This window comes from Sturnira hondurensis, unplaced genomic scaffold (assembly GCF_014824575.4).
Source record: "Sturnira hondurensis isolate 20B ecotype Veracruz unplaced genomic scaffold, ASM1482457v3 Scaffold0002840, whole genome shotgun sequence".
NCBI lineage: Eukaryota > Metazoa > Chordata > Mammalia > Chiroptera > Phyllostomidae > Sturnira > Sturnira hondurensis.
Window position 1 is genome coordinate 17200522 of NW_028075471.1, and position 27512 is coordinate 17228033.

The 27512-nt window shown below is 34.5% G+C and overlaps 1 pseudogene; it reads left to right on the forward strand.

Annotated features, from left to right (window-relative positions):
- The first annotated feature begins 11329 nt into the window (after positions 1-11329).
- Positions 11330-12535, forward strand: LOC118983673 (serpin B10-like; annotated as a pseudogene).
- The last annotated feature ends 14977 nt before the right edge of the window (positions 12536-27512 follow it).

Here is a 27512-nt window from a genome sequence, read left to right on the forward strand (position 1 = left end):
ATAGGAATTCTAGAGTTGTAGAAAGAAAAGCCTGCCCTGAAAAGAATAATCAGAGTACATATATTATGCAGATTGAAGCTGGGCATCATCTTAAAATTTAATTCTAACCCCCAGGTCCAAAAAATTATTTTATTCTCTTGCAAGAAACATGAATATAAAAGGATTTTCCCTTGTTTTCATCCTTTAATGTTGGGGTAGGGAGAGTTTGGGGAAGAAAAAACTAAGCTACTAAAGATGACTTAATCTAATTAAAAGAACAGAATAGCACTCACTTATCTTTCTAAATTATAATTGGCCTTTGAGTGGCAAAGCAAATTTTATAAACTACTGTTTCATGAGTTCTTTAGTTGGACTATGGTCTATTCACATAAAAACATAAAACAACAAATATATTATAGGTTATTAAAAATGTTCTAAATATTGTAAATACTCTTTAGCAGATATGATGAAGAAAAAGACAGCAGTCACCCGAAATCCCATCACTAACATATCCTCTAGCAAAAAGATTTCACCACTGAAACATCACTATTACAGCTTTAATATATTTTCTCATTGTTTCTTTTCCATAAGAAATACGGTGTATTTATAATTTTAATCAAGATCTGAATGTTGCTATATAGTTCATATTCCATTTTTACCTTTTTGTTCTATTAGAAGATTCTTTAATTTTCAACATTTGTTCTATAATAATTTTTAGAAAAGTTATTTTTAATATATGGTAAATGTTTGATTTTTTAACTAACAATAAGTGTGTAAATATATATGCTTGCATTAGAAAATAATGGGTCAAAAGGTATAAATACATTAATATGCATATTCTAACTACATGTTTGAATTAAATGATATTATTTACCCTCTCAGCATCAGAGATGTCATTATTTTTAATTATTGATTTGAGAGAGTGTGGCAGAGAAAGAGAAACATCAGTTTGTTGTTCCAATCAGTTTGTTGATTGACTCCTGCATTTTCCTTGACCCAGGATGGAACCCATAACCATGGTGTATCAGGGCCACACTCTAACCAACTGATCAATCTGGCCAGGGCTCTCTGAATCATAGAAAAGATAGCTCATCTAACAGTACTCACAATGTACTGTAATATTTAGTAATTACTTGCCAGTATATAAGATAAGCTACATTATTACAATCTTTTCTTTGCATGTTTTATTATAAATAATATTGAATGTGCTTGTTAATTCTGATTTCTTAGCTTTTCTAATATCTCAGAAAATGTTTATAATTTTGCCTCCTAATTTCTAACAGTTATAACAGTGTTAATTAACAATGGCTATAGTGGTCAGTGAAAACAGCAAAATTTCTGCAAGTGAAGATATAGTACAGGACAATTATAACAGAGCAATTTGGGAATAATTACATTAGTTACAGGGCAGAAGTTAAAATAAAAATATAAAATTACACACCTTTGAGTGGTTTCAACTTGTCATTTGAAAAGAAAGAGGGATATTTACTCATATTAGTTTATCCTAGAATCATTTTTACTGATCTCAGTAGAAAATTAATTAGGTTTCTTGTTTATTTTGGACTAAATTAAATTAAGGTCTTTTCAAATTGAATTCAAAATAATTTTGTAGCTCATATCTTAACATGTATTTCTAGCTGTTTCCATAAAATTACAAAAGCTGGTTTCCTTAACAAATCAACAGAATAATTTCTAAAGCAATGTACTGTTTTTTAATAATTTAAATAAATGTAGTGCATTATTATTATCAATTTTCTTCTAGGCAGCACACATCTTTGTGATCCTCAACAAAATATTTTTTGGCCAGTTTAGGTGGACAGAAGATGTTGCTGAAGCATTTATTTCAATATTCAAAGAATACATTATAAAGTAGCTTTTAATGACCTCAAGTGATTCTTCATAATTTTTAGAATATTGAAGATGTCTTGTAAATTTTGTACTCATCCATTCAAATTTGGCTTTTCACTTCACCAACTACACAGGAAATGCGTAGAAAAATGTACATGCTCCATACTCTGCTGAGACACATATAAATAGAGATTTGTTGGAAGTACTACAACTATCTTGTCAGTTTCATGGCTTTTAGAGCCAAATTTCTCTAATTCCAAATTTATGAGCATGTGACAAAATCTGACTTTATACTGCTTTGTGAACCAAGGGCCTTCCTATACACGTGTTAATAGACTGGAAAAAAATGGGTAAATGAGAAGTGTACCTTAATTCATCCTTTAGACTCATTGTGTTTTAGAGCTGGAAGCATCTGAAGGACGATATATATGGTAAATCTTGAGGTTTTAGTTTCAGAGAAGTTTACAATGGAAACAGAGACAGAAATGTTTTATGTGTAGTAAACAGCCAGCCCACTTTCACTCCCTTTGTCTTTTCTCCTCTGCTGGCAAGCCTACCTACTCATGTTCCTCCTTGTTCTAGTTTCCAGAGGGAGACTTTGTGGGGGGAAAATGCCAGCTTTCTATACTCCTAAGCGAACTCCTTCAATTCTCTGAAACTAAGTTTCCTCATCTGTAAAATAAGGCGGTGGTGACAAAAGTACCAAAGTCACCGAGTATCATGTGAATAAACTATATTTAAGTCAAGAGCTTAATATAGTGTGAGTAAGTATGATAGTACTGGGTTGGTCAAAAAGTTCATTTGTTTTTTTTTTTCTGTAAGATGGTTCTAGTAGCACTTAGTGTCTTGAACTTCATTCAAAACAATTTTGTTACATTCTATTGTGGAAGCTGTCATATCAGTGTGCATTAAAAAGAAAATCAAAATTGGTGAGTTTTTGTGTAGCCATTTTACGTTTTAGCCTGGAAGAAAATATGCAACATTTTCAGCATATTATGCTTTATTATTTCATAAAAGGTAAAAACAAGACTGAAATGCAAGAAAACTTGTGTAGTGTATGGGGAAGGTGCTGTGACTAATCCAACATGTCAAAAGTGGTTTGTCAAGTTTTGTGCTGGAGATTTCTTTTCCTTTTTTTAAAAATATTTTTATTTATTTATCTTTAGAGGGGAAGGGAGGAGAGAGGGAGAGAATTATCAATGTATGGTTGCCTCTCGTGTGTCCCCTGCTGGGAACTGGCCTGCAACCCAGGCATGTGCCCTGACTGGGAATCGAACAGCGATCGTGTGGTTTGCAGGCCCATGCTCAATCCACTGAGCTACACCAGCCAGGGCTGTACTAGACATTTCTTGATGGACGATGTTCCATGGTCAGGTGGGTGAAGTTCTATGGCTGGGTAGACAAATTGAATTTGATAGCAATAAGTTGCATATTAATTGAGAACAATCAACATTACACCATGTGGGAGATAGCCAACATATTTAAAATATATAAATCAATAAAGGTTATTGGTTAAAACTAAAAATGTGACTTCTATTTAACAAAAAAATTATACGAAGATTTTGGCCAACACAATAGTTAATAAAAGAAGTTGACTATTCTTTTCTGTTAGATTTCCCCCAGGATGTAGACCAACTATGGTCCATGCATTTAAACAACCCCCCCAAATATATCTATCTATTGATATCATTTTAGCATAGGCTTACACCTATAAAAACACTTTCATGGATATCAGTTTTTTTCCATAATGTGAAGTAACTGTTTCTAATATAGGATAGTTTTTCTTTAAATGGGGTTAGCAGAGTATATGATATTTTTATGTGATAATAGTTACAGCATTCTTTAAAATATTATTTTTATTTTAATATGTATTCAAAATACTGGAACACCAAATCTTTTATTTCCTAGTGATATTGTTTTCTCTTTAAATGAATTTAATCAGGAAAATATAAGATTGAATATAATTAATTAGTAGATAACAGTAGACATTGCATACAAACATGGAAATAGTTATAAATGTGGTACATGAACCACTGTGATTTGGAAAAATCAACCTATGAGAATTTTTAAGAGATTAGAGATGATTGTCACTGAAAGCCTCAAAAGAGAATATGTAATTATTTTGTATTATAGTGAAGGATCAATGTTAAAATGTGGTTCACCAATATTTTAAACTGTTTTTTTACTCTTCTTTCTTTAATTTTTTTTGCTTCCTTCATTCCTAAAGCCATTTTTTTCTTGTTCATACTGGTAAATTATATAATAGATATTTTCTTTCTCCCCATGAAAGATTTATCTCCCATTACAAATTAGGAGAGACCAAATGAATAGTTTTGGGGGATAGTCTTCATGTCATTTTCTAATCTAAAATAGAAACTTCACAATGAGGAGCTAAAACTCACTTTCCAGATTAGGCAATAATATCAGTAAATACTCAACTTTGCAATAAAAATAAATTCTAGACACTCCAGAATGTGAATTTCAATCTAGGTCCTTGCCTTACTTTCACATGAGGCAATCTCTAGTACTTGGGATTAAACAACTCTCATTAATGTTCTTTTGATAAAACATAATCACTAATAATTTGCACAAAACAATTCAATTATCAGTTTGTTGTTTATTGTTTCCTCAAAATAATATGAAAATGAAGTATAAACCATTTTATGTTTTTCATCAGTAAAATTTTTCTTACTAATTCCCAATTCTAATTATTCCATAATTATGTTCTAAAGTTTTCTGAAATCTTTTTCTTATTTGTTTTCACTTTTTGCAATTCAAACAGTATTATTGAAAATGTGGTTAAGATTTAGTCTGAGGATCCATTTCTTGCTAAAAGAAATACCTTTTTAGCTTGGGTTTCCTTTTTGAAAAAGCTCAAAGCAAATTTATTGGCAAGCATCTTCTTTTTGCCTAAGGCAAATACTGGTGAATTATGCCATATTAAAGAGATTATTAAATATTTTATTTTGCTTTTTTGCAAAATCATGAACAAACTTTTACAAGGTTCTCCTTTATACAGGTTTATTTTTATAAACCCATACTAAAGCATTTTTTCCTCCTCTTCCTAATCATATTTCTTGAGTATGTCTTTAATGCTTAAAACTCAACAGATAATGATTGTCCTCACATTTCCAGATTACATAAAAGTATGACCCTATACACTCTGCTAAAATCTTGCTCTGCTATATGTCCTTTTCTTTTAATATTATTTGTCATCTTACATCTGTTCTACAGAGGTAATGTGTATATTTACATACAGTACCTTCTTCAGGAATGTGTGGCTATTGACAGAGTCTTGGTTCCTTTCTAATTTCAGCTGTTATTCATTCTGGAGTAATAGAACTAAGTTTGAGTAGTAATAGAACACAGATTTCTTACTGAAATATCATATGATATATACATATCTTTTCATAAGTTGAATTTGTTCAACTTATGGACAAATTTGTTCATTTTTTCATATTGAACAAATGTGTTCAGTTTGTTCATTTTTCTATGTTTGATACATTAGAGTACAATATTTAATGTTTGAATGCATACCATAGGCCACATACTGTCATGGCATTTTATATATATTCTCCTAATTAAACTGTCACAACTCAATGTTGTTTTCTGAAGTTCATCACACTTACCAGTTCAAGGCTGACTCTAAATATGTGTCTTTGTTCAAGTAGCACTGGGACTTTTGGTTACCTTGTGCTATAGGGAATAGATTGGCAAACTATGACTCACAACTAACAGCTTTTGTGTGAATAAAATTTGATTGGAATGTAGCCACACCCATTTACTGACTCATTTTCTATGTTGACTTAGCAAAATAGTGACAGAGTTGAGCACTTGTGGCAGACTCTGTGGCCCACAAAGTCTAAAATATTCATGATAGTGTTCTTTACATAAAATGTCTGCTGACTCCTGCTGTAAAAAAAAAAAAAAAAATCTCATAAAGGTTCCCAACAAACAAAAGCATTGGGCTGGATTGCTTCACAAATGAATTTTACCAAACATTCTGAGAAATAATCTAACATGTCTCCTTCTCAAACCAGTTTATAAAATTCAAGAGGAGAAAAGGCTCTTACACTCATTTTATTTGGCCAACATTATCCTAATTTCAAAACCAGATAAAGAAACTACAAAGAAAGAAAAATATAGGCCAATATCCCTAATGAATATAGATGCTAAAATCATCAACAAAATATTAGCAACCCAAATACAACATTGCATCAAAAAGATCGTAGACCATGATCAAGTGGGATTTATTCTGGGAATGCAAGCTTGGTACAGCATTCATAAATCAACAAATGTGATCCAGCACATATACAAAATGAAAGATAAAAATGACATGGTCATATCAACAGATGCAGAAAAAGCATTTGAGAAATCCAGCATCCATTTATTATAAAAACTGTCAGCAAAGTAGTATTACAGGTTACATACCTGAACATACATATTAAAGGCCATATATGACAAACCAACTGCCAACATCATAATCAGCAGGCAAAAACTACACACATTCTCTTTTTGATTGGGAACAAGACAGGGATGTCTGCTTTCATCTCTTTTGTTCAACATTGTACTGGAAGTTTTAGCCACAGAAATCAGACAAGAAGAAGATAAAAAGGCATCCAAATTAGAAAGGAAGAAGTAAAACTGCCATCATTTGTAGAAGACATGATACGGTACACAGAGAACTACAAAGATTTCACCAATAAACGACTAGAACTGATAAATGAATTCAGCAAAGTAGCAGGATAGAAAATTAATATCCAGAAATCAGTTGCATTTTTATACACTGATAACAAATTAAGAGAAAGGGAAACTAAGACAATAATCTCATTCACAACTGCTTTAAAAGAATAAAATACCTTTTACATCCTTAAACCTAACTGAGGATGTAAAAGACCTCTACACAGAATGTTATAAGATACTGAAGAAAGAAAGTGAAGAAGATACAAATAAGTGGAAGTACACACTCGTTCATGGATAAGAAAAATTAACATCATTAAAATGTCCATACTACCCACAGGAATCTATAGATTCACTGTAATTTCTACCAAGATTCCAATGACGTAATTCACAAAATTAGAACAAAAATTTCAAAAAATTATATGAAACCATGAAAGGCCCTGCGTAGCAGCAGTCATCTTTAAAAAGAAGTACAAATTTGGAGGGGCCATGCTACCTAATATCAATCTATACTACAAGTCCAGAGTAATCAAAACAGCATGGCCCTGCCATAAAAACACACCCATAGATTAATGGAATAGAATAGAGAGCCGGGAAATAAACCTACAACTTTATACTGTTAATATTCAACAGAGGAAGTGAGTACATACAAAGGGCTAAAGAGCGTTTATTCAATAAATTGTGTTGTGAAAATTAGGCAGATACATGCAGAAAAATAAAACTAGACTATCTTCTTACACCACCCACAAGAATAAGTTCAAAATGAATTAAAGGCTTAAATGTTAGATCTAAAATAAAAATATCATAGGAGAAAATATAGGCATCAAAATCTCAGACATTGTTATTAGGAATATTTTATCAGCTATATCTCCTCAGGCAAGAAACAAATGAAAAAATAAACAAATGGAACTTCATCAAAGAAAAAGTTTTTGCACAGCAAAGGAAATCATTAACTAAGTAAGAACACAACCAACGGAATTTGGAGAAAATATTCACTGATACATCTGATAAGAGACTAATATCCAAAATTTATAAAGGTTTTACAAAACTCAACACCAAAAAAAAAGACCCAATTAAAAAATGGTCAAAGAACTTGAATAGACACTTCTCCAAAGAGGACACACAGATGGCCAATGGACATATGAAAAAAATGTTCAATGTCACTAATCATCAGAGAAATGCAAAAAAAAAACCACAAGATGTCATCTCCCACTTGTCAGAATGGCTATCATCAATAAATCAACAACAAAAAAAAAAAAACAAGTGCAGACCACAATGTGAAGAACACTCCACAAAAAAGAACACTTCTGCACTGTTGGTGGGAATGCAGATTGATGCAGCCACTGTGGAAAGCAGTATGAAGACATATCAAAAAATTAAAAATTAACCTCCTTTTTGATCTAGTGATCTTACTTCTTGGAATATATCCAAAGGAACCAAAGACACTAATTTGAAAGAATATAAGAATCCCTACATTCATGCAGCATTGCTTACAAGTGCCAAGATGAGGAAGCTGCCCAAGTGTTTATTAGTAGGTGAGTGAATAATACAACATTTACACAATGGAATACTACTTGACTGTAAAAAAATTAGAAAATTTTACCCTTTATAACAGTATGAGTGGACCTGGAGAACCTATGCTAAGTGAAATAAGTCAGTCAGAGAAAGACAAATACCCTATGATTTTATTCATGTGGAATCTAATGAACAACCTGAACCTAAAAGGTAAATGGTGACAGACTCATAGATGAAGAGCAAGTGACAGTTAGTGGAAATTGGGGGAATTAGAGGGTAGAGGGATTGAGCAAAAATGAAAAAGTTCTCATGAACATACACAACAGTGTGGTAATACCGCAAGGAGGTCAGTGTTTAAGGAGACTAAGTGGTAGTGGAAAAATACAATAAAAATTAAGTTTTTTAATCACATAAAAGGATATTAATGTCCTCATTTTTCTCTTCTGATAGTAGAAATATATATCTGTATATATACAGATGTACACATACATATATAATGCATGTACAATTGTGTGTATGTATATTTGTATGTGTATTTTGGTAGAAACTTCCTTATATTTATTAATAATTCTTCTTGACAAAGAACAGATGTGCTTTTTATCAAGTTTTACTTCTAGGATCCATATATGGTTTCCATATTTTAACACATAGTTTTCAAAAAACAAGGTGCTTATTTGAAAGCAGTCTCAATTTTTTCCCAATATTTAAAATAGTGATCATATTGAAACATTCAAATGAGTTGTGAATGTATTTTGGGTTCTATCTTAAATATCTGAGTGATTAAATCTTTTTACTGCTATTACAGTTAAGCTAATTTGGTATGTAATCATCATGGATATTATATAATTTCTCATTCTCTCAATACCATTACTGTCATCACAATGTTTGCTTATATATTGGGGGACATTTGTTGATACCTAAGGTTATGCAGTTGAGAAATAACTCATTATCTGTGACTTTGAGACCAAGAAATGTTGTACATGACATTTAACCCGTATAAGACATGAATGAACCTTATATTGACCTGGACCCATGTAGATAGCCTTCCATATGGCAGCTTTGATCTTGTCAAGATTCAGAGATACCCAGTAGACATAGGAGACCAGATGGGAAGGAACTCAACTGACTAGATATAATTAATCTTCTTGGGATTTCAGAATAGGAATGCAAATAATAGTAAGGATCATATAGTTTGAATTAGTTCAGATGTCCTCTTTTTAAATACCTATGATTCTCTTCTGTTTCCGTGTATGATAGCATAGTGGTATCGGATTTGCACTCTCATAATAAACAACCATTTGTACTTATATTCTGAACAAAATATAAGAAATGAAATTACATAGACTGTGATTTTTAAGAGAAGGGAAACAAAGAAACAAACCCTATGATTGCCTGGGATTTCTGTATGAGGGCAGAGAACCGAAGCAAAGTACACCAGTTTCCATAAATTACACAGTTCAGAGTTTGGTGAACTAGAGTTTGCAGCTAGAGTTTGATGGGCCAAGTATTGGAGAAAAGGGAACCACGCTGGAAAAGAGCTCCAGAAATTTTAAGGGTCACCTTGAGTCTTTGGCACAATAGTTAACTGTTCATTTAGAGGATGAGGATTCATGAGGCCAGCAAAGATAAAATATCAGTGAAAGAATGACTGTCAGAGAGCTGTAAGTGGAACAATTCTCAGAGCTCCCCCAAGGCTGTGAGACATTCAAGTTTGAACCAGCTAAAGTGACACAACCTCATTAAACAAGGGAACGTTTAGGGGAGAGGGGAAAGAATCACAGGGGAAAAGGGGAAGGACTCACATGAACAAGTATAAAGGACACATGGACAATAACTAAGGTGGGGGGTGGAAACGGGAGGGAGGTGGGGAGCACTGTGGGGGGCAGGGCTGGGAATATAAGACAGAAAACTGTACTTGAACAAGAATTTTTTTAAAAAGGGGAACATTTAGTAGGTAATCAAAGAAAGGTCATATAATACTGGTAGATAAGCTAAACAAACCCTAAATTAAAGGCTATTCTAGACCTGTCCTAGCAAAATTTTAAAACAAGACTCAAAGGATAAAACTTCATTGCTAATGAGAAAGTTTTAAATTCTTGACACTTTTTTAAGAAAATAAAAGTCCATTCACTCAATGTTTAAAACTGTGAAAATCCAGTCAAAATTACTATGCATACATAGTCTAGTAGATGGGGCAGGAAAATGTGACCAATGACCAGAAGAAAAATTATTTAATAAAAACAGACCCAGAAATGAAAGAAATGATAGGATTTAAAGGTAGCTATTATGAATATGTTAAACGATTTCCAGGAAAACATGAACATAAAAGTAGATAAATGGAATTTATGAAAGGACAAAGAAATGTAACTTCTAGAGATGAAAATACAATAACTAATATAAAAAATTTATTGGATGTATTTAATAGCAGATTAGACACTGCAGAAAAATCAATAAGCTTGAATGCATAGCAATAGAATAGAAACTAATCAACCTCCAGCACAAAGAAAAAATATAATAAAGGGAGACTCGTTGATTTGTAAAGCAATATCAAGCAGTCTAACGTTCATGTAATGGAGTTCTGAAGGAAAAGGGGGAATAGGAGGCAGAAAAATATTTGAAGGGATAATGGCCAAAACTTGTCCACATCTAATAAGACGTATAAAACCAAGTTGCCCAGAAGCTCAACAAACTACAGGCAGAATTACACAGAGAAAACTTACCGAGGTACATCATAATCAAATATTTTTAAAAAACAGTGATAAAGATAAAAATCTTAAAAGCGGCCAGAGGAAAAGGCATATTAAATACAAAACAGCATAGATAGAATTTTAATTTCTCATCAGAAGCAATTCTAACCAGAAGACAATGGTATGACATCATCAATGTACACAGAGAAAAAATATACAGTTATCCCAGAATTCTAGATCCAGTGAAGATATTCTTTAAAAAAATAAAAGTACTGTAATTTTAGATGGATGAGATCTGAGAGAATTTGTTACCAACAGATTTGTTCTTAAGGAAACGTTAAAGGAGCCAATTTAAAAGACTTTGCTTTCTCGATCTTTAAAATGCCATTTTTAATTTTTATTTTTTAATTTAATTTTATTTTTATTGTTGTTCTTAAAAATTCAGAGATGCATGCTCTTCCCTATAGAGACGGCTTCTACAGTGTGGGGAAGGACTCACTCAGCACAGGGAGCCTGGTAGCTGATCTTTCAGCTGTCTCCCCAGAGCCAGCAGCCCCAGGCTTCCCTCAAGCCCCTTTAGTCCACTCTGCCCTCCCTTTGTTGGAGCCCAGATCTTCCCAATGGATTCTCTAACAAAATCAATCAACCAATTTGCCCTGGAATTTAGAAAAAACTAGCTGAATCTGCTAAGGGTAACAATATTTTCTTTTCTCCCAGGGGTATCTTAACCTCCTTGGCCGTGGTGCATTTCGGCACCGGAGGTACCACTGCGGCCCAAATATCCCAGGTACATCAATTTAACAGAGATCAGGACATTATATCTTATCCTGACAGTGAAAATAAAAAAAAAAAGGAAAACGGACTTCAGCTTGGAGAAGGTTGAAGAAATACACTTGGATTTCCAGACACTCATCTCTGAAATCACCAGTCCCAGCGATGTCTATGTACTTAAAACAGCCAACAGCATATACAGAGAGAAAACTTATCCATTTCATAATAAATATTTAGAAGACATGAAAACATACTTTGGTACAAAGCCATATTTGTTTAACTTTTTGGAAGCTTCTGATCAAATCAGAAAGGAGATCAAGTCTTGAATGAGAAGTCATACTGAAGGAAAAACCCTGAATCTCTTACCTGATAATTGCAGTGGATTCTACAACCAGAATAGTTCTGTTGAACACCCTATACTTTAAAGGAATCTGGGGACGTCAGTTCTCAGTTCAAGACACCACGGAGAAGCCTTTCAGAATAAAGAAAACTGCAAGGAAACTGGTGCAAATGATGTCAATAAAAGAAAAGCTTTCCATTTTTCACATAGAAAAGCCCCAAGACATCAGCCTTCACTCTACTACAAGAGCTGTAACCTCAGCCTATTCTTACAGCTGCGGGAAAGACATCAGTGAGCTGGATCAGCTGGGAGGGGCCATCACCTAGGAGCAGCTGAGTGAATGAATGAACCAGTGCAGACATGATGGAGCTGTACGACATGAAGCTGCACCTTGACAAGTTCAAGCTGGAAGAGACTTATGATCTCAAGTGAGCCCTGAGCAGCATGGGGATGAGGGATGCCTTTCACCAGAGTAAGGCTTATTTCCCAGGGATGTCAGGCAGAAAGACACCTGTTTCCGTCCAATGTTTCCCACAAGTATTTTGTGGAAATAAATGAACAAGGGATGAAGGCTGCAAGTGGGTACTGGGAGTGAGGCAGGTTTTCAAGTTAGACTCCTGTCCATTGAACTCAATGCAGGCCACCCATTCCTCTTCTCCATCAGGTACAAGAAAAACATAGCATTCTTTTCTATGGGAGACTCTGCTCCCCCTAAACCAGAACCTCTTTCATCAAACAAGACCATTTTATGATGTGAAAAATACATCATAAGATGGAATGACAGTCATGGTACAAACTAGTGTGTCATCTAGACTTTTCTGGCATTTGATTATTAGCAAATAAATCTTGAAATAATGGATCTAGTCACATCTTTATACCTAGAGAGAAAAGCAAATTTTATTTTTACCACTAAACATTTTGTCTTAATGTGAATTTTATTTACATTTCAGAAATACTATGTTATTCAATCGAATGCTTTATAGTTCTTGAGCTGTTGGTCACTGTGTTGTCACATATATTTCACATGTATTATTTAGTGAAGAAAAATTTTATAAAGGCAATATATTGATAAACAAAAAGAATTAAATGTCTTAAAAGCAATTGCTTGAAGTAAAAAATAATAATGCATTAGAGGTTTATAACATATGTAAGAAGTAAAATTAATGACAACAGCAGAGATCTTACATTGAGATATTTTGCATTGTATGTGATATGATATAATATTACTGATTCCCCCTCTGTCCAGAAGTAGAGCATGCATATGAAACCTTTGTAAGTGGAAATGGCATAATGCATTATGCTATTTCACTTTGCAAAAACCTTCATTAGTAGTATTTGTTTTTGCTAACTGAAAAATCCAAAGAGAGTTTTCACTTTTATAAAAATAGCCATTGCCTGTCTATGAAGGTAGCTGTTGAGAAGTTAAAGACGCATTTGTAATCCCAGAGCAACTACTAAAAAATAAAGCAAGTTAAATACAGCTGTGAAAGCTAATAGGCTGATGGAGAAGCTTAATCGAAATTTTAAAAGGAAACTCAATCCTTCCCTCAAAAGAGGGAAGAAGAGTAGGAGAAATAGAACAAAGAGCAAATGTGACAAGTAGAAAACAATGGGTTAAGGTGAAAAACTAAGAGCAACATTGTAATATTAAATGTAAATGGTCATATAGAGACGATTGTGGCAAGCCTGTGTCCTGATGAGCCAACATAATTATTGGTACCAAACATTATTTTATTTTGCAACATTTCCTCCAAAATATATTTTATTGTAATAAACTAATGGTAATACATAAGACACAATAATTTGGGAGTGACGTTTAAGGTTTCTTGGAGATTAATTTCATGAAATATAATTAAATTTTAAAAATCATTGCACAATTGAGCACAGGCCTGCGAACCAGAGGATCGCAGTTCCATTCCCAGTCAGGGCACATGCCTGGGTTGCAGGCCAGTTCCCTGCAGACCAACTCCCAGCAGGGGACACACGAAAGGCAACCATACATTGATGTCTCTCTCCCTCTCTCCTTCTCCTCTAAAGATAAATAAATAAATTTAATTTATAAATAAATAAATAAATAAATAAAAATCATTGCACATAAAATTAACTACACACAAAACAAAATTACGTAAGAGAGAGAATAAAGGTTTCAAAAGCCTAATATAATTTTCCTATAAGAATTGAAGAAAAATCTTGAACATTTCAGTGCTGACCATGGAAGGTTATAGACGTGTGTTCTGGTTCCAACACTGTTCCCAAGAACCGTATAACTTTGTCTGTGTCATGTAACTTCTGTAACATCTTTTTGCCTCTTCCGTAAGGTAAGGGGGCTATTTGTATCATTCATGTACTTTGGAAGCAAAACTCAAATGAAAGCACAATTAATATATCGGTAATGATCTAATATTTTAAATGTATTCTTGCTTTTATTATTATTTTTGGCTTTGGGGAGTAGAAAAGTACAGTCTGGCAGAGTGAACTGAGACATAATATAAGCCTAGTGTGATATGTCTTTCAGATACTAGGCTTTTGATACTCAAGCATCAGACTTTTGAACTCAAAAATCATTTCTCCCTGAACTGTTGTCCATCTAACTTTCAAATGTCTTTTGACATCTCTATTTGCCTTGTGTTATTGGCATTTACATTTGACCACCATTACTAGATCCTGCTTGTGATTCTGTTTTACAACCGGTCTTCCACCAAGGTAAATGGACTATTTTGCTAAATCAGGTAAGCTCTTTGTTCTGTAGCTGCAGAAAGGAAAGTGACATCACCCTTGGTCCTGATGCTTTGACTGTCACTCACCCTACTCCCTAACCATTCTCCTGGGCTTCTCATTTGCGAGGATAGTTTTTGAAAAACAAGTTCAAGCCACTGACCATGAACACTAAGAACATAGAAAGCAAATACGTCATCTGTTATTCTAAGATTTGCTTTGAACATGACTCACAGGAAGTCTAAATATAAGGTAGTTGAGAAGAAGAAAAGGAGATCCAGGAGCAAACATGTTAGACAGACACTGGGGTAATTAAGGCAAAACAAATTTCTTGACTGCAAGACTTTTTAGAATTTTTCACATGGTAATGAGATTATGAAGGGGCAATAAAACAAAATTCAAGCTCCACAATTTTATAATTTGTTACTATCACTTCAGTTTGGTGAGGTAGTTTAAAACAAAGCAACAAATTTAATTTATGCAATTATAACTAACCCTGTCCATATTGTCATAAAAAGAAATGAGAAGTAGTTATCATGAAATCATTGTTGCAAATTATTATAAGGGCTTGTTTATAGAAGGTGAAAGCCTAGGAATGATTTACAATAATAATATCTCTTTTCACAACTCCAGAGAAATTTTCACCTTTCATTTTCTGCCGTGATTCTCTTTATACTATAACCACTCATTAGACTGTGTACTTTCTGAGGACCAGAACATTGTTTCATTCACTGTTACATCTAAGAGACCAGGACCATGGAGATTATTTATCAACATTGAATTTCTCTCTTTCCATCCCTACCCCTCCCAAATTGGATTTCAGTCCTTTGAAGGCTGTCGTCAATCTACCTTAAGTAGCACAAGTCCAGACTGGAAAGGTGATACAAATGTAGTACTTCAAAGCCAACAAGGGCCAGAATATTGCATAATGGTTTAAGGTAGGCAGATTTATTGAGATTTAGGCTCCATTTTTTAAAGAGGTTTTACATTTTAATTGTCAGATTCAGTCTATTTTAGGTGACTAAGATTTGAATCTTTTTAGACATAAGGACTCTAAATAAGTTAACTAGTTTTAGATATGTGGGCCGAAACTTCATTTTCTAGAAGAGTCTTTTTTAATGTATCAATTCAGAACTTTCCTACACCTGTGATAGTAACATTACTTAGATAAGAAACATTTAGCATGTTCATTATAACAGAATCAACAACTGTTTTCTTCATTGTTTATGTCTAAACATTAAATCTTGGTTTTTGTGTTAAGAGAATATGGCAATATATACAAAATGATCAGAATGATTCTGCTTATGCTTTATAATGATGGAAAATGTATGTACCTGTGAAATATGTACCAAAAAGTACTTTCTGTGTTTGGAAGCAAAAGAGACATTTCCTCCTGGTTTTGAATAATTTTAATGATCTCACAACCCATTCTATTCACTTTTCCTTTCAATTTCCTTTCACGTTAATGAGGGGAAGCTTTTAAAAGACTAATTCAACACTGACACAATTAAAAGAAGTAGTTAAACTTCATAAATTGAATAGGTAAAAACATATTAACTATTCTGGACTTATCTTACCAAAGTAATTAGACAGATTTCTTTGAATGTGATGTAGTGTAAGAGTAAAGCCCACATTATATCACACATTCACCTTAGTTTAGCTATATCAGAAAGATGACCTTCCTGTAATAATATGTTAAATATTTTCTTAATATATGGTATATTAATCAAAACACTTGATCATTAAGATCGTTTTTTTAAAATACAAGAATGAAATGCTCACTTTTCCCTTAAACTTTGGAAAAAAATTTACAGTAAGCAAAGTGATAGAAGCAAAAGAACCTTCAAATGTATATAGAGTTGGCAGTCTACTAAGTGGTCACCATGTTCGTATGGTAAAGAATGGTGCAGAACTGTTCGATTTACGATAAGGTACAAGGGGATATGCTTGCTGGATTCTGACTACGACTTGAGCAGTACTGATCACTAGTACATTCATGGAGTTTAAACACAGTATCTCCTCTGCCTATACTGATGTCAGAATGAGGTGTCTGTGATGTGGCAGAGGTTAAATAGAAGATAGTGGTAGATTTGAGTCTTCTTTGAAGTCCATGGGGCTTTGTTCATATGCCTACAAGTAAGCAATTGGTGACATCCTGAATGAAGTAAGGAATTTCAATTACTATGCTCAGGATAGGTGTTCTTAACATATCATCAATACATCCTGTGTATCACTTCTTCTAGAAGTTAGGGTGGGGGGGAATTCTTAGTTTGACTAACTACAGGATAAAATATTGCAAATCAAAACTGAGGCATGGAATGTTACCTTTGGGAATGACAGCATCTTCAACCTAACAGGTTATAATTATTTTTTTAAACACAGAATCTGCAATTCTTTTTTTTAAACCCTCACAAAGAATATGTTTGTTGATTTTAGAGAGAGAGGAAGTGAGAGAAAGAAACACTGATGTGAGAGAAACATTGGATCTGTTGCCTCTCACACATGTCCTTACCAGGGATCAAATCCTGAAACGAGGTATATTCCCTGACCAGAAATCGAACCCACGACCTTTTGGCATACAGAATGATGCTTCATCCAACTTAGCCATCTGGTCGAGGCATAAACACAGAATCTGCAATTCTTAAGAAAATATGCTTAAAATAAGTATTTTAAAATCTACTTTTCATAGCTTCAGGAAACTGGCAAAACAGCAATGAAAACATCAAACAAATAGAGATGTCAAATATTTGGTGCCTTTTAAACTGTACCCTGAAAAACCTCCTTGAAAACTGTACTTGTAGATCGCATCCACAAATGGAGGTTCTTTAGCTTGCTGTAGTAGTCTACTCTGATGCTCAGTCTTTATTCCTCCGAACTCCATTGCTTCAACAGGCATTTAGGCTGTACCTCCTCCAGTCTGCACAACCATTCCTGTTCGCACTGTATAAACACGCTTTGTAAAACTATTCTGGCTGTGCAAGGCTTGCTGTGCAAAGGCACCCTGAAAAGAGCCAAAAAGAGTAAAATCAGCACCCAACTGAAGTGCCTTGTATGCCAGTCCTACAGAAGCTAAATTAATTGTAGAAGCAGAAAATGTTAGCAAAGTAATCAAAATACATCAAATATATTAAAAGAAGCTGAAAGCTGGAATACCCTCAAGAGAGAACAACTACAAATTTGTCCTCAAGACATTTCTGAGACAAAAGGGAAACACTATTTCTTACAAAAACATTTTGTGGAGATTTTGCTTGCCAGGCAAATTCTGTATATTTTCAGAAATTGTGTGTATAAATAGCATGTCAAAAGAGGGCACTATTTAGGGAAAATAATAGGCATTAATTAAAATATGGACAATAGGGAATGAAGGTTCTTAAGTTTCTAAAATTAGAGGAAGATGATTCAATAATAAGTAGCTCTGCCATTATTAGTTTAGGTCACTCCTGTTAATTGTACCTTTTGTTGCCTTTACAGTCTGTCTAAACATAGTGTGCTTGACGCTCCACATTGTTTTCTAGCTGGTCCTTTGTGGAAACTGCTCTGAAGCTTATCAGGCAAAAAAAAGGGAAATTTTAATCTTCTGAAGAAGAGTGCTTAATAAATGGAATACCAGACTAATTTTTGATATCTGACCTATATTTGTCTTATATAATTTTGTTCTTTTGAGAGCTCTCTGAAAAGCTCTAGTTTCTGATCATTAGACAATTTGTAAAGTCTTGTGTGAGGGGCACAAATTTTGAGCAGTTTAAAATGAATTTGCTCTGGTCTGTATCATGTAAAAACCCATTATCATGGGGTTATTTTAGCTCATCCCATGACATAGTATGAAAGAAAAAAACTCTGGCTCATTTTATACCAAATTCATAGAGCTGATAAATCCAATTAGTGGTATTGTCAAAGTGATCAGTTAAATAATTTTGGAATCAAGGGAAATTACTAAAAATGAAAGTAACATTAGGAATATTAAATATAAAATGAGAATTTATATTTGTTGTAAATAGCCCACCTACTCTGAAATCGCAATAGAGGGACACCCCATGGAGAGGTGGCTATAGTTGGGGACAGCAAGGCTGCAACTTGCTGTGTAACCTTGGGTGAATTAATTATTTTCTCTGAGCTGAACCTGCATTTCCTTATCTATAAATCAGTGATAACTAAAACTTTGTTTTCCCATGAGATTTTGAGAGAATCAAAATTAGAATACAAAATACAACTGAAAGGAATTTGCCAAATAGTTTTAGAAACCATGCCCATATTAGATGGTAAAGGTCACCATGGTTAAGTCACATCTCAGTTTTCTCATTTATAAAGTGAGAAGGTTGCAGTAGATAAACCTTGAAATTTTTTAATGCTAAGAATAAATTTACTGAAATTGAATTATATAAACAAATATTTTTCAAAAAATTACAAATTTTAAAACATGATTTATGTCAAAGAGTATTTCAAATCAGTTAAAAATTAATGGTCCCAGTGGCAGAAATTAGACAAATGCAACTTTATAACAGGAGAGAAGAGAAGGAAAAAGATCCATGAATATAGATAAATGATGAAGAGAATGGGATTGGGGGAGATGAACTATAACAATTACTGTCAGCTATAAATGAGGAGGATCACAGAAGGAAAGGGAGGAAATTACACCTCTGTTGACTTCTGCCAACACAGCCCCCTGTCGTTTTATAGAACAAAGGTGAGTAAAAAATGGCTGATAATATTTAAGATATTATGAATTCATTCTGTAGACAAAATTTAGGCAGAGAATAAGGACTCATCTGTCATCATCTCATCTTGTGTCAAATGCATGTTGCCCTTGGCAATGGGTTTGCTGTTACTAATATCATTTTTGTTTAGAAGCTTGCTTTCCCTCTTTGGTTCTCAGAGTTTTTGTGATTAAAAAAACTCAGAAAAGAAATATGTCTTAGATTAAATTCTGATAGTGGCTTTGACACTATTGTACTTAATGTTGGTGCCAACCTAATTGTTTGATGTTTATAGCATGGGTGAGTGGGAGGAGCACCCCCTCCTTCTTGGTTGCTGCTATTGTTATAAAATTGGATGTGACTTTTTTAGTCAAATCTGGCAGAAAAAAAGTGGTAATTATTAGCCTATGACAATTGGGAAGACCTAGTTTTGTGTTCAGCCTTTCAATATGGCAACATTTTCTAAAAACTGTCAGGAAAGGTCACTGTCCTAATAAAATTTCAATCATCTTTAGTCCCAAAAAATTTTTAGGTACTGCTTTTGAGATATGGAATACTATCTTATGAAAAGTAGTCATAAAACACCCTAATTCCCCCTGGAATCCTTCTAGCTAATTACCAAATATCCTGAACAGGAGTCATGTTATTAAATGTTGGATGCTGAATTACCTTTTAATAATATACTCTTATGAATGGCCTTTTAAAAACAGTATTCCTCTATGTATTTCACATTTTTTGCTGTTGTGTTTGGATTCTGTGTACAGCAAATGTCTATCTCATTCTTCTATCATCATTTTGCTGTAAAGACAGCAGATCTATTTTAAATTATTCATAAGCTTTAGATAGAAACCTAAGCAAATTAACATGTAGGGTAATATAGAGGAAAATGATAATGGACATATAAGTATTTGTAACTACTGTAGCTTCCATTGGGACAATCATAAAATTAATTTCATACCTTGCACAGTAATTTCAATAAGAACAATTTCTTAGTTCACGGTCAAACTTGTTTCCAACACTGATGGAGATGAGCACTAGAGAAAGTATTGAATTTTCTTTCTAATTAGTTTTTTCTTATGAAATGGTTTCTTAATAATTTCTTTTCATGTCCAGTACATAAAGGTATCTATGCCTTTTAAACTGTATGCAAATTTAATTTATATGCCAGTGATGTTTGATGCATTGTCTTGTCTGCATCTCATTACTGTCATTAATAAGCACTGGAGTACATCTAGTTACAAGGTTAATTGGGACAAATCTGGACTCCTTTCTACTGTAAGTATGCTATATATAGCAGTGTATTACTCACAAATGGGTGGTAAAAGTTATGGTATTTTATGTTATATTTCTCCTTCTGTTGCCATCCAAATCAATCTAAATACAATATGAAGTGATTTTTCTGCATGTATTGTACAGATGTTGGTCAATTTTTTTAATCAGCCACATAATTTTATACTTGATTTAAATGGAATTATTACTCATCTGCATGGTATATAGCCTTCCTCACCCCCACACCCCTCTTTCTCATTTTAAACTGTTTGAAGATATATATATACAGTCTGTCCAGAAAGTATACAGCCATGCCCATATTAGGTGGTGAATATATACAAAAATAGACACATTTATTGAAGGAGATACAATATACAAGAAATATTGTACATAGGACAATGATACTGAAACCAGAAAAGACACTGGCTTTTGGGCTGCCTGTCACTACCAAACCCAATAAGCAATGACAGCTATTGAATCTTTATGGGTGCTTTATTCAGCTGGCCAGTGATCTAAGAAGATGGTGGATTCATACACTAACAGACCATCTTCCCTTCTCTTTTCAGTCCAGACTTTTTGTAGCAGAAAATAAACAAGGTGCAATGAGGGCTTTTAGATTCAGGGAGGACTGGGTGAAAGAAGCTCCAACAATCCTGTCCTGGGTGCTTAGCTGTTCCCAAGGGCAGGTGGTTATCTGTCTCTCCCTTGAACACAAAGGCCTGGATGTCTCCACTTGGTCCCAGGTGGTAATCTTTAGCTATGCCCCAGGAGGTCGGCTATTTTCCCAGAAGCCAGGACAGGCTTTATCTGTAGTTTCTGAAACAAAAGCTTTAACATATACATTACTTGCTAGGCTTATACCTTTTTACCTTAAGTTAAAATTTTCAACTCTCGAGTCCCCTATCAATACCTCAGTCCCCTTCAAAGTAGGCACCTTGGGACCTCGCACAGATTTTTGTTGATTGCAGGCCATACATGCATTCAACATTCCAGGTATTCTGCTTGTTGCAGACCTTCCAGATCATTGATCACTTTCAACAGATTCTGGACCATCTTGGAAGCATTTATGCCACACTTTTATTTGTGCTTCCCTCATTGCACTGTCCCCAAAAGCCTTCTGGTTCATCCAAATAGTCACCACAAAGAATGTTCAAACTTAATGCAAAATTTGATGCAAATTCATTGCTCTATTGGCGTGGTCATTTTAAATGCAATGGCCCCATGGTACACATGCTCACTCAATGGCATCTACTGCCCCACTGACTATTATAGTGAAGTCATCATTGTTCATGGATATGCATTGCAGTCCACTCTCCTTGACTCCCAGGTTATACTGATGTTGCACAAACCATTCTCGTTACATTAACAATGGCTGGACTTTTTTGGACAGACCTCATATATCATAAGAACAGTCCCTTTAAATTTAGTAAAATTCATAATAATGTTCCATGAGAAAGTTATAGACCAAAGATTAAATATTTTAATTGTAATATGAGCCTGTGACTAACCAGTAAAAGGATACAAACAAATGCACTGAGTCCTCACCTCAGACTGGAATCACTGTGAAGGGTTCCCCGGCTTGAGATCTCTCTGTAAAGATGGGGAAGCTCAGCTGTGACCATTTTGCCGGTCGGCTTGTTGCCAGCAAGTCCTGATCTCCCCACTGCTTTAAGGTATTTGTCTGAACAGTCCTCCCTAGTGAACCTGCCACAGGCAATTATCTGAGTGGGAGTCTATTTCTAGGGAATCTAATATAAGACATACTTGGATTATCCAAAACTTTTGATATCCACCATTAAGATTTTGTAACAAAACACATTTTTGTTCTCTTACATTGCCAGGCTCTTAAAAGTCAAAATTATTTTCCTTCTTTTCAATATCAAAAATCTATGACAGAACTCACAGCCCAGGAGCCAGCCCAGGAGCCGGACTCTTTCCTCTGGTCTGTTTAAGTTCTCCATTGAGTCAATGGGGTAATGCAAGAAGCTAAGCTTTGCTTAAACCTGTAAATTTTATTGCAGGTTTAATTTTTTATCTACTACATAGTTATTGCCCCCAAATGGTTCCCTTTATGTTTGATCAATCCTTTGGGTTAACACTGTGACTAGATGTTTCTGTATTTGCCAATCTGATGTTGATTGGAAGAAGAGGTTAAGAAAGTCAACTCCAGGATATAGGTTATGTGGGATCCTAAAACAGAATCTCTAACGTGTAGAAACCCAAACATACATAAATAGAGCTTGTTCTATAGACTTGGTTTATTGTGATAGCCCTCCTCATTAAAGAAAGGGATTAAGAGATAATCAAAGGTCCACTAAGAGAGAAACCAGAGAGACTGAAGGGCCACTACCCTGCCTGAAGAGTTTTCCTGGTGATAGACCACATGTGTGATGTCTCACGGTCCTGGTAGCACAGGCCAACCGACTTGTATAAACTGGTAATAGAACAGTTGCATTGCCTGAAGTGGCCATTTATATATCTGATGGCTTTTGTTGGGCTCTCATAGTTATTTCTATTTAGTGTCACAGGTTTCATTACAATAACTCAAACCAGGAAAGACACCTGTGTAGACATTTCCACACTCACCACAGAGAAAGAAGTTTACAGCATGCTTTTAGTAAAAGAAACCATTTATTTCCAGAAGTGAGCTAATGAACTGTAGTGCCCCGATCCAACCAAAATGGAGAGTGTGACTGACTGTCTTTTAGGATGTGTTTTCCATGAATCAATGTACAATTGAAACCAGAAAAGACATCAGCATTCGAGCTGCCTGTCGTTATCAAACCCAATAAGAAATGAAAGCAATTAAATCTTTATGGGAGCTTTATTCAGATGGCCAGTGATCTGAGAAGATGGCGGGTTCATACCCTAGCAGACCATTTTGTCTTTTCTTTCCGGGCCAACGTTTTTATATCAGGGAATAAACAAGGTGCAGTGAGGGGTTTTGAGGTTCAGGGAGGATTAGGTGAAAGAAACTGCAACATTCCTGTCCTGGGCAGTTAGCTGTTCCCAGGGGCAGGTTGTTGTTTGTCTCTCCCTGGAACACAAAGGCCCAGATGCCTCCACTTGTCCCCAAGCCCCAGGAGGTTGGCTGTTTTCCCAGGAGCCAGGATTGGCTTTATCTGTAGTTTCTGAAACAAAAGCTTTAATATATACATTGATGCCCCGGCTGGCATAGCTCAGTGGATTGAGCATGGGCCTATGAAGCCAAGGGTCACTGGTTCGGTTCCCAGTCAGGGCACATGCCTGGGTTGCAGGCCAGGTCCCCAGTGGGGGGACACATGAGAGGCAACCACACATTGATGTTTCTCTCCTACTCTTTCTCTGTCCTGTCCCCTCTCTCTAAAAATGAAATAAATAAAATAATTTAAAAAATATATACATTGCTTACTAGGCTTATAACTTTTTACTTTAAAGTAAAGTTTTCCAACTCTTGAGTCCCCTATCACAGTAAGAACTACTATTTTTATAAATGATCATTAATGGTAAACATAGTTGGATGAAATATTGTTTTTCCATTGACATATGATCGTAATGATTAATTAGGAAAAACAGTTTTTCTAGTTTATTTGAATATCTCTGATACAGTAGTATTATAGACAAACTGTCCATGCTTTTTATTTTTAATAATATTTTAAAATATTTTGATGCTATCAAAATATTAAATGAATGCAAATCAGAATATTGCTGTATAAAAAAAAAATGTCCTGAAATATTCTATCTCTAATTCTAAGGAAACTCTTGTTGGTTTATTTTCCTCAGTGAGGAAAGGTACTAGCATTTTTCCAAAAGTATTTGTGCTGGTAACAGGCAAGACTAAGCAGAAGTGTATCCCTGTGATAGAGAATCAAGACTGATAACTTAAAATGCCTAGAGTGGCTTTGCAGATGACTTAAAAGTATGAACAGGGCCATATGTAAAGTAACAATTTTTATTTCATATTTTACTTTAATTTATTTGTTACTGTCTCAAATACTAAAATGATTAAATACTGTATTTAAAAGGATTAAGTGCAAAATGAATAATACTCAAATTTATGTCTAAAAACTCCAGGATTTAAATATATACTTATCTTTAGTCCATTCAGTCTCTCCTATTCAAAGCAAGGAAAGCTCTTACCAAGAAATGGGCAGAGTAACTTGCTCATTTTTGTTAGTAAAGGCTTTTCTACTGTAATGTGTTTTTTTCTGTATTAGCTGAGTCTAGGCATAGGAAAAACAATAAAAGATGAAATGTTGCATATACTGAAACTAAAGAGAAATGTATTCATCTGAGAAACAAGTTTAGATTTTAAAGTACATCTTTTTGAGTAACTTACAAATAGGGTATAATTAATTATTTGGTAATTAATGCTCCAAAATTAATCTCTTTCCTAAAGAACCTCCAGTGTTTCTTATGCTCCAGTTGACATAGAAAAGCTAGATCTTGGAGGATTTTCCTCTAAACTGGGAGAATGTTCATCCCAGTTTAACTTGCATTTAGGTCCCATGCAAGTTTCCAGGGACCTACAAATAAAATCTAATCAGGTCTGAAAGCAATCAAGTCCAGCCAATCAAAAATGGAACTGTGGGGCAGAAAAATCAGAGTTTAAATAAAAGTTGCAATTAGAACCCACAGAACTGACATGACACTCGTTTAAGTTCTTAGTGCTGAGAGACTGTATGAAAATTATTTCCACAGTAGGAATAATAAGGGTTGGTGAAGATTTTTGCCTCCTGATAGAATTTTGAAAATTATCTTCATCAGTGTGTTAATTGGCTTAATTTTCCTTCAGATGGTAACTTTCAAATGCTTGGTCTTAATTAGCATGGGTAAATGAGAAATGTAGGTGATTCACACTTTTCAGTTTTCTTGTTCTCTAGAGGTTTTCATTCCTTTCCCTTAAGATATTTCAAATGGCTGAGGGCTACATTGATTAAAATAAATTATGCTGGTATTTTACACCAGAAAAAAATGTAGATGGAATTGACTCATGCCTCCTGTGGGTTCCCTTAGAAAATGCAACCCACAAACATCATAAAGAAGAAAGTTAGCATAAGCTACTTAAAATAAACCCTGTATTTAGTATGCTAAAAATTATAAAGCTGTAATTTTTTAATATTGTGTGAGATGAGGATCAATTGAGAAAGTTAAAAAAATCAGAGGCACTTTGTGTGTTTAATAAAGTGTGTGTAAGGGAAAACATACCTATAAAAAGGGCAGAAGAATAAAATGAGAAAAATATTCTTTGTTATTCTCAGTTTTTTTTCTTCAATTCCCAGACTCTCTACCTTCAGGCTTATCTCTAACAAAGTGATAATCACCAACAAACATTGTGTTTTTAGAATCTGAAAACAGTTTTTGCTTTCGTTAATTTTAAGACATGTAATTTCTTTCCTTTTTTATATTAATCAATATTTTATTGTAAACAATGTATTATTCAGTGAACTCTCTTACAGAACAATCTTTCAGATAATGCAACTTTAACCAGAAGTACAGTTTCAGTTATTTGCCACAAATTTGTGTGATACTCTTTGAATTCAGAAAATTAAATACTATCACAATGAACTATGTAGCTTATATAACAATTTCTGTATATTATCTAACAACCTTAAGACTTTCTCATTTTATATCTGTTAGATTCACCTACGAAAATGAAACTGTGCAGCCAAGGGCGGGGGGCAAATAGGGATTTGGAATGGGGCTCAGAACTCAACGTGTCCAGGAAATGTTACAAAGATATATAAGGATGTCTTCACCCCTTTCCCCACCACAGATGTGAGTTGGGGGAAGGGACACATGGAGCAGGAACATGCAGAGCTGTTTTGCAGAACCACAGCTTTGCAAATCCATGGCATGGTCATTTAACATATCTATAACCTTTAACCGGTTGCATAGATATGTTAAATAAGTGTGGCCATGCCCTGAGCCAGGGGGATGGAAAGGACTTCCACCCAAGATGTAACTGGGGGCAGGTCCCCTGGGTTACAGAACCTGCATGAGAACTTGGAGAAGATTGGCTTCATGACATGGGGCCACACCTGCCCAGACTCACAATGGCAGCCCAGTAAACTTGGAATAATACAGAAATGCTGGCAGGTGTAACTGATTGTAGGAGGAGTCAGAAATGGGGGTACAGAAGAAGATTGGCATGGGTATTTAAACCCAGATGCAACAGCCATTGGGAGAGAACTATGTGGCTTTGCCAGAGTGGGGATCCCCACAGCTTTGGTAGAAGAGGACCACACAGCTTTGGGTATGCCCTTTGGCCATGTGGCCTGGGAAGCAGGAGAGACTTTGCCTGAAAGAAGGGTGAAAAAACTCTTGCCAGTAGGCCAGGAGAAGGTGCCACATGGCTTTGGATTAATTAGAGATCCTGCCTGGACCATGACATAGCTGACGGTACCAGCAACCTGAATCACAGACGTCTACTTAGAGCAGGGGGAGAAGGAAGCACGGTGGGCATCTGTGGGTATCCAAAAGGGCTTTGGTATTTTAATGAAGACATTAGCTCACTACTTTAAGTCTGTATAGCTTTAAATAAGCATTTCTTTTCCTTTTCACAAACCTCTGGCACTGAGAGGCATCTTTCCTATGGAGGCAGACAATTGAACCTAGTGGGGGGTCTTTCAGTAATAGTACATTGTACCCTCTTTGGCCCTGTGTTCTGTAACAAAAGTTCTAATAAAGCTAATAATGAAGCCAATGATTTATTTAGGAAAGTTTAAAACTGATAAAATTTTTAAAAGTTGATTAATAAAGTATGTATTTTTCTTCTGTTGGCATCTATCTGAATAAACAATAATTAAATATAAAAATCATTTAAATGTTCTTTACATATATCCTAAAACTAGGCTTAAAGCAAGCAATTATAATTGTATTTAACTTTATATCAAAATTTTAATAAAATTCATGTTTTATTTGTTTACAATAAAATTAATATACCCACTTAGGATGAAGTTGCAAAAAATTAAGCATATTGGAAGGATATATGTTATATGCAAAAGCAAGTTATTAAAATTATGTGTGTGATAT